Source organism: Canis aureus, chromosome 12 (genome assembly GCF_053574225.1).
Source record: "Canis aureus isolate CA01 chromosome 12, VMU_Caureus_v.1.0, whole genome shotgun sequence".
NCBI lineage: Eukaryota > Metazoa > Chordata > Mammalia > Carnivora > Canidae > Canis > Canis aureus.
This window is the reverse complement of record NC_135622.1, coordinates 2,039,570-2,050,730: the sequence shown is the minus strand read 5'-3', so window position 1 is coordinate 2,050,730 and position 11,161 is coordinate 2,039,570. Positions and strand designations below refer to the sequence as shown.

At 40.4% G+C, this 11,161-nt stretch overlaps 1 protein-coding gene across 45 annotated transcripts in view; it reads right to left on the bottom strand.

Annotated features, from left to right (window-relative positions):
• Nucleotides 1-11,161, bottom strand: part of LRIG2 (leucine rich repeats and immunoglobulin like domains 2) — a 154,815-nt gene that overhangs the window by 121,287 nt on the left and 22,367 nt on the right. For 14 of the 45 annotated variants that reach the window (XM_077916138.1, XM_077916151.1, XM_077916149.1 and 11 more), the window contains one exon: nt 332-502. The exons of 14 other annotated variants lie outside the window; for them this stretch is intronic. The gene's annotated coding sequence lies outside the window, so the exon portion shown is untranslated. Of the gene's footprint in view, nt 1-331; nt 503-1,882; nt 1,968-8,190; nt 8,212-11,161 lie in introns of those variants that run through there. 17 more of the 45 variants (XM_077916139.1, XM_077916150.1, XM_077916154.1 and 14 more) reach the window with 5 other exon arrangements.

The window sequence follows — 11,161 nt, the reverse complement described above, 5'->3', positions numbered from 1 at the left end:
AGTAAAGACCAACCCTGCTGAAAGTTGTTGCCAGCTTTTCCTAGACCTAAACGCCCAACTGCTCTACATAGATAGTATCTTCCTAATAGGCTCTCCTAATATCAAAGATGAACATGCCAAATATTCTGAGAGGTGAAGTAGGTTGTGTCCATGCTCATGAAGGAGGCCAGCAAAGGTGAACAAAGACTTCTGCTTTAAGGGTGAAGGTCATATTCCACTCTCCAATGTTTCTATTGTTTCAGTCTAGTGAACTTTTACCCACAAAAGTCTTTCTTTGAACAGTCTGATCAAAAACAAGGTCTTTAAATTTTTTTGTTGTTTGTTTACTTACAGCCAAAACTTTAGACAGAAGGCCAACTCCCAGTGGTCAGTTTCAAACAGGTTAACTTTGGCCTGAAGAGATTTTTTTTAATTCCATAATTTTCTGACAGATATGTGAATGATGCCTGTATGCTTGACTTTATCTGCTCTTCTAAAGTCCTTCCTCCTTCCCAGGGAACACCTGCGGGGAGTAGTATGGATTTAAGAGAACAACTTTAGTGGGTAATCTCTGTCCAGTCCTGTAATAAGGAGTGCAGTTGATTACGTTTTGACCCACAGGTTTGGGTTGGCATGGTTAGATCTGCAGGTAGAAAGTGGAGAGAGAGAGCATAGGGAATGTCAGTACAGCCATGTTAAGTGTGCCTCCATGTTCTTTTTTTTCAACTCTTCTCCTGGTGAATCTCCGATGCATATTTATCTACTGCTTTTTCATATAGGATCAAGGGTAAAGCTACAAGGGAAGAGCAATTATGGACTTAAAAGTCTCAGTCTAGTGCTTTAGGAATGTTACCCTCTTGGGCTTTCCTGAGAAAACTAATAACATTCAGATGCATATATTGTCCAAGTACTTCAGTATTTAAGAAACCAAAAGAAAAAACTAAGGATTTTTTTTTTTCTGGACAAAATGGTAGAACAAAGAGAAGAGTCTTGGTAAAATTATGTTTTAAAACAATCATTTAAATTTCAAACTGTTGGTTAAGCAAGCAGATGATTGATTTTTGCAATGCCACAGTTACAGGTAGGTAATGTTTCCAAAACTCTCAAGTATTTGGAATACAGTCCAGGGACTATATTCATATCAGTGAATAAACAGCCATCAAAAATCACATGCATTTTGTTCCTTCAGAAGTTTAAGTACCCTAACACTGTCATTTAATTGTGCATAAAATAAAGAGATCGAGTACACAGACCAGAGATTCTGATAGCAGACAGCAGAGTCCATTCAGATGATCTAAAAGGCAGAGCAACCTGTTAGAGCTGTTAAATAGCTACTGCTTACTGAGTGCTTACCATGGTCTACTGAGAACTAACTTATCTATCTATCTATCTATCATCTATCTATCTATCTATCCATCTATCTATCCGTCTATCTATCCATCTATCCATGAGAGACACAGAGAGGCAGAGACATAGGCAGAGGGAGAAGCAGGCTCCCCGTGGGGAGTTCGATGTGGGATTGGAGGGCAGAGCTCTGAGCTGAAGGAAGATGCTCAACCCCTGAGCCACCTAGGCGTCACTACTGGGAAATATTCTATGTAGTAGATACATACTATCCCCAATTTACAGTTGAGAAAACTGGGTCATGGGTTAAATAACTTGATGTGCTATAATGGACAGAGACAAGTTCAAACCCATCTCTGTCAAACTTCGAAACTTAAGTCTTACCTATTTTGTTTTATTGCTCTATCTTCTAATCCTAACTCTTTCCTAATATATTTTCTAAAAGAAGATATCCAGGGGCACCTGTGTGGCTCAGTCTGTTAAGCCTCTGCCTTCGGCTCAGGTCATGACCCCGGTGTCCCGGCCTGGGATCCAGCCCCACCTTGGATTCCCCGCTTACCAGGGAGCTTGCTTCTCTCTCTCCTGCTCCCATTCCCCCTGCTTGTGAGCGCTCTCTCTCTCTCTGTCAAATGGATAAATACAATCTTAAAAAAAAAAATTAAAAAGAAGACATTTTAAAGAGCACAGGGACCTATGTAATGTATTCTAAGACATTTTAAATCTAATACATATAAATTTGCTGGTTTTAAAGAGTAAACTTCAAATATCTGGAAAATTCATTTATATGGGAAATAAAACACAATGCCTTCATTCTTTTTTTTTTAATTTTTATTTATTTATGATAGTCACACACACAGAGAGAGAGAGAGAGAGGCAGAGACACAGGCAGAGGGAGAAGCAGGCTCCATGCACCGGGAGCCCGACGTGGGATTCGATCCCAGGTCTCCAGGATCGCGCCCTGGGCCAAAGTCAGTCGCCAAACCGCTGCGCCACCCAGGGATCCCCAACACAATGCCTTCATTAATTCATGTGTTGGTTCAATGAAGGCTTGATTGCATAAATTCTATGTGTGTTTCAGCTACAACTTAGAGGACTTCTTTTTTTTTTTTTTAAGATTTTATTTATTCATAGAGACAGAGGGAGAGAGGGGCAGAGGGAGAGAAGGGCAGAGGGAGAAGCAGGCTCCATACAGGAAGCCCAACGTGGGACTCGGTCTCAGGTCTCCAGGATCACACCCCAGGCTGCAGGCGGTGCTAAACCGCTGCACCACCAGGGCTGCCCTCCCCCGCCCTTTTTTTTTTTTTTTTAAATTTCTTTTTATCTTTTTTTTTTTTTTTTTTTTTTAGTATTTCTTGATCTTTTTTGGGGGGAAATATATAATTTTATTACAATTATCTAAACTTTATACACATCTGTACTAGTAAATTCCAAGGACTATGTCCTTGTCCCCCCCCCCCCCTTATTAAAGATTTTATTTTAAAGGACTTTCTTTATCCAAAACACCTTCAGCTCTGGAGTGATGAATTTGCTGCAGTTTGCATGGGACTTTTTATAGTTTTAGCAATGTAACTCCCACACTCCAAGAAACCCCTCAGTCCTGGGAAAATCAGGACAGTTGGTGGCTCTAGTTTCACAACACGTAAGGGTGCTTTAAAGTTGCTTTTGGATGATGGTGGTGATTATAAATAGGATCTTTATCCTTTATCCTTTTAGAGAGGCTTAAGTCCTCTCTTAGGGAGAAACAGTAGTTCAATTTCTGTTTCTGTGGGAGCACCTCAAGCGATGGAGAAACTTTTTCCTCAAACTCATTTCATTTTTAGTTTTTTGTCAAAATTTTATACACTTCTTTTGCATTCTTAACTAAAAATCTGTCTCAGCGAAGCTTCCACCTACTTTTCTTATTCCATCCCTTGCTACCATATGAAATGAACTTAATCTTCTCCCTCATGTGATTGCACAGTAAATATTTAAAGGAATCTTTCATGGCCCCAATATATTCACCTTCAAACTACACATCTCCTAACCACTCAACATTTCTCAGATTCTTTTACCATGATTATTCTTTTCTGAACGCAGTTCAGTTTAGTCATATTCAAATTGTAGCTTCTTAAATTGTAGCTTCTAGAACTCTAGTCAGCAGAGTAGAGTGGATATATCACCTCCTCTGTCTGGAATCTATGCTTGGAATCTATGCTTCCTTTAATTCAGCTTAACATCTTAGTATTTTTCTTGGCAGTCATTAGCTTAGATTAAGTTCATATCTGCTAAAACTTCCAAGCATTTTTTAAGCTTTTATTTATTTTAGTAGTCTCTACACCCAACAAGGGGCTCAAACTCACAGTTCAAAAGTTGCATGCTATTCTGATGGAGTCAGCCAGGTGCCCCTGCCGCAAGCATTCTTCTTACATACTTCTGCTAGGCTATACTGTTTATATTCTATACGTGCAGGTTTTTTTTTCTAGCTTGAAGTACAGGATCTTACATTTAATTCTGTTAAACTTAGTTTCTTTTAGTTGCCCTCCTTTTAAAAAAAATTGCTCATTCTCAACTTTGTTTGATGAGCATATTTTCATGTCAATGATAGAACTGTTAAAGAGACAAGGCCTTAATTGGCAATCTTTCTTTATGGTTGTGTTAATCTACTAACTAATTACAATAATTTAACCCATTTGTAGCTAACCTAATTTACAAATAATAATACATATTTTCTTACTTCATCTCATACAAAACCAATGTGATAGAAAAGCGCAGTCAGCTATGATAGAAAATGCTTTCTGACAATGAGGTATTTTCTACTTCTGTGGAATTTTTCTTTGTCATATGCTTTTGGCCAAAGATGACATGTCCCACCATCATTCTCCACTTTACTTACGGGTTTGGCACTAAGTTTTGGTTATTAAGGAGAGCCAATCTTCTCTTAAGGAACAAAGATTTGGGGCACCTGGGTGGCTCCAATAGTTAAGAGTCTGACTCTTGATTTTGGCTGAGGTCATGATCTCAGGGTTGTGAAACTGAGCCACACATTGGGCTCTGTGCTGAACATGGAGCCTGTTTAAGATTCTCTCTCTCCCTCTTCCTCAGCAGCCCTCATCTCTAAAAACAAAAGAACAAAGATTTGCCCAGGTGAGTTCAAAAGAGGCGCCCTGAATGGCTTAGGAATAAACATACAGTCTTCCAAATTTATTCCTTTAATGGAGACAATACTTTTTGGAAGCTCAAGGTTTGCTGTGTTTGTCAAACCATCAGAGACAATTTAAGCGGGTGGTCAAATACGCTAGCTTTGGCCTGGTTCAGCTCCTGATTCTACCACTTGTCAAGTGTTCTACTTTGGGCAAATATGTTGATATTTTAGCACTGCGCCCAACATCTAGTGAGAGCTCTAAAAATAAGAGTAACTACTATTTATTAAACAACATTTTATGTTAGGTATTACATAAAGGCTTAGTATACATAAAGTGTTTAACATGCTCATTGCCTCTAACAATTCCATGAAGCAGACACTTCTGTTATGCCCAAATCACAGATGAGAAAATTGAGGCACAGAAAGATTATGCAAGTTGCTTAAGTTAAAAGTGAAAGCAAGGATATAAACCAAGTCTAACTCTAGACCAGGATCCCAAACACAATTCTATCCTGTTAGTCCCTGAATATAGACAAAACCCCAATAACTTTAGCAGTTTGAGTAGTAAGGATTGACCACTGGCCAGTCAGGGAGTTTCCAGGAACCCCAAAAAGTCCTCCATGGTATGGTCTTATCTTTCATCAGAGGGAGGTTCTGGTCTTCACCCCTATAGACTTAGAAATCCAGTCTATGAACACACATATTGTGAATTTTTCTCCCAAAGCATTCATGCTCCCAGAGCCTGGTATTCAAAACCAGAACACCAATGTATTCATAATGAAAATTATGAATATAAATAGAAAGAAACATAATAACTAAGGGCTAAAACATTCATGTCCTGGGGTGCCTGGCTGGCTCCGTGGATAGAGCATGCAACACTTGATCTTGGGGTTGTGAGGCAAAGCCCTACATTGGGATTACTTAAAAAATAATAAAATAGAACAAATAAAACATTCGTGTCCCATGACTTGGGAATCAGATTGTAAGAGCATGAAACTTATGGAACATGGAACTAGAAATAAGGATGTCTGTTTTATGTGTCAATGTTTGATAGAACAAAATCCATTAAACTCCAAAGCAGCAATTTATCCACTTCCAAAACTGAACAGACCAGTGTAACTTCTCACCTAAAAACACTAGGATCAACACCACCAGGATTTGCCTGCTAGATCCTTTCTTCCTAAGTTTTCAGGGCTGACCTGTGCTAACTCTATGTTCTTTCTTGAATTTAGGTTTTTCTTCAGATTACAGTATAATTCTTTTTTACTAAGATTCTGAACAACTATATTTACTATACTTTGATGCATTATGCATTGATTTGAACGTCTAAATTTAAAAAGGCAACTTGAGTTCCAGGTTCTTGTTGGGGAGTCCTCTCACTGAAGCCACAAAGTACTAACAGCAGCAATAAGAGACAGACCCCTCCAATGGAAGCTGCCTTCTCTTCTATGAAACTTTTGCTAGTTGCCTCTCCAGCTTCAGAAACAGAGACTGTTGCCAGCAATTTTCACCTATCTACTAAAATCTAAAAGGTAACAACCATTGTTTCTGTAGTTACTGAAGAGACAGACTGGTTGAAGATTTACACTGCTCTGCAAACTCCCTGGCTGTGCCAGCTCTGGGGGAATTCAGTGTACAGGGTGTGAAATGATTTTTTTTTTCTTGGCTCTTTGCTGTAGGTCCAGGCAGCTACAGCAAAAGCAGGGGTTCCTACTCTCAAGCAGAGCTTTCAGAATGCCTGGGAGTCTCCTTCTGACAACGATATGGAATGCCTGGAACCAGTGAAAGAGATTGGAAGCCCTACCTACCACCCACAGCAGGCAAGACTTAAAGCAGGGCAGTTACCCCAGAACTTTTGGGCTCAGGGTAACTTCAGAACCTCAAGGCAAGGAATGGGTGCCTCACTGTGTACACGTGCCACACAACAGCCATACATAACAAATCATAAGGAAAGAATAGTGTGGACAAACTCTTCTCTCCTTCTGCAGGTGAGGCGTTTACGTATCTTCAGATACAAAGAAAATGAAGAGCCCCCTGAGGGGAGAATTTTTCAACCTTAATGGGAAGGTAGAAGAACTGAAGCCCTTGGCTTTCAGGCCCTACCATTCCCAGTTCCCTTCTACAGGATGGGAAGAATTTCAGACCCAGAGCTCCTAGTGCCTGGAGAGTCAATGATAACCCACAGCCTCCCTGTAAAGATCTCTAGATGATGTTGGAAGAGAGGGGTAGGGCTGATCAAGGAAGTCAAGATACAGTTACTAATTCTCTTCACTGAAAAGCCTAGACTATCAAGCCCACTCACTCAAGATACCATGATTTCTTACCACAGCCCACCTCTCCTCAACATTCATACATTAAAATGAAGCTCCCATCAGTGTTTAGGGGTTAATTGAGTAGGAAGACTTGGCGGCTTTAGAACTCCAAATTCTTGCAAGAGGTTTGTTTTCTGAACATTCCTCTCTGTGCACTCCCTTCTTGTCTTAATTGGCCCTACCCATTGAGGTAGATTGCACATCTTTCTCCTATATCTTTGGGTTGGCTCAAGCCTCTGACCCTTCCACTGCAGAGTCTACAAGCAGGGAGATGGCCAAAATAGGCAGTCGGGGAAGAGCACAAGCATTCCTATTGCATCTGCTCAGTCTCTCAGCAATCCTCATGTCAGGAAACCGCTCAAGTTTACAGGCTGGGGCCACAGAGATTCTCCCCTTCCTCACTCACTGTGTAACACATGGAACAAAGTATCTCAGAGGCTGTCTGCAGAGTACTGAAAGTCAGAGATGCTGTTGTTGAATGTGGGTGTTTTTCAGCAGCTCTGTTCTGGATATAATTCCTCTGAGCTGCCCCCTGGCTCTGTGTGAGCTAGGTTCTGGATGACTCCCAGCATAACTCCTTACCCTTTCTCTTGCTGCCATTGGCTGTCAGGGGGATTGCTGTTCATGGTGCCAAGGTAATTCCTATTATAATTTGTTGTTGTTGTTCTGATTTCTAATAGAGAGCTGGCATACTGAGTTGAAAGACTTCCACAAAGCCAGGCAACAGGTTACCACTTTAGCAATGCTACTGGATTGATAGATTCAAAAACATCTGTTGAACATTGGCATGTACAATGTGCCACCCGATGATACGGAGAGGAACAAAGACATATAAGAAAAAGGATTCTCTCCTCAAAAAGACTACATTGTAATGGAGGCCTAGGTGCACACGGAAATCACTGTAATAAAAGGTGAGCATGTAAGGACAGGTCACCATTATACTCTTCACACCTAGAAAAGTAAAAGGCAAGAACTGCCACTGCCCATATACCTATTGATCAGCTGGGGTAGTCTGATTCTGTTTTGGCCTTGGAAGCCAATGCCAAGATTAACTGTAACGTGTTATGCACCATAAAACAAATATTTTGTAATGCTTTATGTGTGTTAACACTTTCCTTTAAAGGGATCTCTTTTAAATCAATGAAGGGGATTGACTGCCATTCACTTCCCTTTAATAGTAAGAGAAATAGAAGTTGAAGTTCTCTTCCCTGTTCCTCAGGGCAACTAACAAAAGAACAAACAGGGTTCAGTACCAGGAATAAAGTTGACTCATACTCTTAGGCTTTCTCTCCTTTTAGAACACATTGATTGAAGACTTGGAATGGGATAACATTCATTCGCATAGAGAAACAGATGAGGTCGCCAAGGAAGAGAGGGTAGGGAGGGAACAGGGAAAATTAGGTGAAAGAATAGGGACAGTGGCTGTTGCACTACCTTTGACAAAATCTCTTTATCTCAGAAGAAAAGACTGTTTCAGGAAGATTATATTCCAGGCAGAATGATGAGGATGAGTAGAAATCATATATATTCTGGCCCACCATCCTAGAAGAGAGTTAGTCTTATGGCAACATGAATAAATATATCTTTGCAGCTAGTACCAGCCCAAGGTCCCCAGGTCTACAAAACTTAAAAAAATAAACCAACAGGAGTAGAGGCACCCAGCTGCTTCAGTCAGTATAGCATGTGACTCTTGATCTGAGGATCCTGAGTTTGAGTCTCATGTAGGGCATAGTCTATTTAGAAAAAAAAAAAAAAAATCTACGCTCTAACATATAGAATTAGTCGCAGAGAGGAGGTGAAGCTTTCCCAAAGCAGGAATCTCAACAGGTGTCACTGAGCAACTTCAGGTCAAGATGTTAAGAACCTAAAACCTAGGAAGTGGCCCACACTACACAAAAGAATTGTAGGGGCTGGGCACCTGGGTGGCTCAGTCAGTTAAGTGTCCAACTTTTGATTCTGGCTCAAGTCATGATCTCAGGGTTGAGATGGAGCCATGCATCAGGCTCACTGGGTGTGGAGCCTGCTTAAGATTCTCTCTCTCCTTCTGCCCCTCCCTACCCCACTCCCACTCACACACATGCTCGCTTTCTCTCTCTCTCTCTCTCAAAAAAAAAAAAAAAAAAAAAAAGATTGTAGGGGACAAGGACACGATATCTTTTCCATAAGTGTACTTCAAAATAATGACACAAAAGAAAACAGGACATGAGCTCCTACATTGGGCTCTTGTCTTTCTAGATAAAAGGGATAGAAATCATGCCTCATCTTGCAGTGAATTCTTGGCCATTTTTTTTTCTGCATCATTGCCTTTGCTATTATTCCTCCTACTGCTCATAACTATCACATAGCCTTTACCTGGTACTTAAATATTCATATGTTTGTTTTTATAAATACTAGAAACTGCTTGAAGGCAGTGATCTTATCTTTATACCTTCAATGACAACTAGCTCAGTGCCTGTTCTCAGTAGGTCATTAAGAAATGTTGTTTGATTTGATGTTATAGGAGAATTAGGGCCAACAGCTGCAAGGGCTGGCAATCCATAGGTTTCTGGCCAAGAATTTCCATGAGGCAAGGCAACATTTGGCAATTACAAGGGCATTCCAGTGAAGTGAAGAGGGAGTGTCAGATTTTGCAATAGTTCTGCAAATAAGATAGATTTTCTGGAGTGGCTGGGTTCGTGGAAAAACATGTGCTGAATGGCAAAAAGTAATCTGGGTTCTCACCTTTATAGCAATCATTATAGCAAGATATAATTTCTGCTAGATTCAATAAGAAGGGGTGACATTAGTAAGTTTTCTTAGCACTACATAGCATTATGCCAGGTTATTGTAAATGCAGAATATTTTTTTAATGCTATTGCTGACCTCAAGCTTCAAATCCTCATGGGAATTCAATGTGTACATATACAAACTAGTCAGAGAATACAAGTGTTACATTGAGTTACAAATTAAACATTATAGCATTGCTGTTGGAGGTGTCCCAAAGAAGGTAGTCTTGAGACGGGTCTTAGAAGTTCCCTAATTTTTGTGGCTCTTTGCTCCTTTGTGGCTTCACAAAGTTCTCTATCCTGTGGACATTTGAAACATAAAAAAGCTAACCACCATTCCCCGTTCCTCCATTGCCAACATTGCCAACGCCACCTCATCCCTGCCTATCAGTATTCCAAGATAGCATTTCATATAGCTGGTGTAATATAACATGTTCCATTCATATCCTCTAGCCTTTCAGCATGAATCTATAACCCTAACCTGTAGAGTAACCTTTGCTCCAATTCCAGTATCCCAATTTTTCCTGCTAGAAGAACATGAAAAGAATGGGTCGTTAGTTCAAAGAGTCAGTTTCAAAGGTAATCAGGCTTTGAGGTAGTTCCTGCCTTATATTTCTATTTCTCAGTACTAGATTTCTTACTGGTAACTTTCCCTCTCCAAAATAGAGTTATATCTCCCCAAACTATCTTCTTGTCACTGAGGCCTCTGGTTTCTAGGGCCATGTTTTTTGGATGTCAACTTTCTGAGCACCTGAATCTGTATAAATTCCCTAATACCTGTTTAGAGCCACACCATGAATCTCAAGATTCATTTTGTTTTGTTACCATAGATTAAAAACTTTGCACATGGTCCTCTGGGGCTAGTTTTGGTACTAGAGTCCTAGAGAAGATGGTACACAGGTAGTCCAAGGGTCACTTATTTCAAATGTTTCTGGGCTGCAAGGCAAGAACAAGTAAGAGGCTATAGCTCTGTAATGGTCGTCATGGTCATCAACTAGTTTGTGATTCAACAACAGCCTCAGAAGATTTCTGCTTTAAAGTATGAGGCAATGAAAGGGGTATTTTATTAATACAGCATAGAATGGATTACATAGCAAGGTGACTATCAAGACACTATATGCCTTAACATTTACATCAGATCAAATGAGATAATGCATGCAAAGTACTCAGTGCAGTTCCTGACACTCAGTAAATTTTGTTTTTTTAAGATTTCATTTATTTATTCATGAGAGACACACAGAGAGAGAGAGAGAGAGAGAGAGGCAGAGACACAGGCAGAGGGAGAAGCAGGCTCCACGCAGGGAGCCGGATGAGGGACTCGATCCCGGGTCTCCAGGATCACACCCTGGGCTGAAGGCAGCGCTAAACCGCTGAGCCACTCAGGCTGCCTAAATGTTAATTCTCTTCCCTTTGCATGTGGATTTTAGTTTACAAGGTGCTTTTATATATATATTAAATCTCCCCTAAAACTTTGTGAATTAGTTATTTCCCCCAGAGCAGTACCTTGACCCTAAAAGTGGCACATCTGAAAAATTGTAGGGCTGAGAGTCAGACTCAAGTCTTCAGGCACCAAAGCCTAGCTCTGGACTCTTCTTACTGCACTGTGCTAGACTGAAGATTGTGAGGGCCTGGATCAGAGT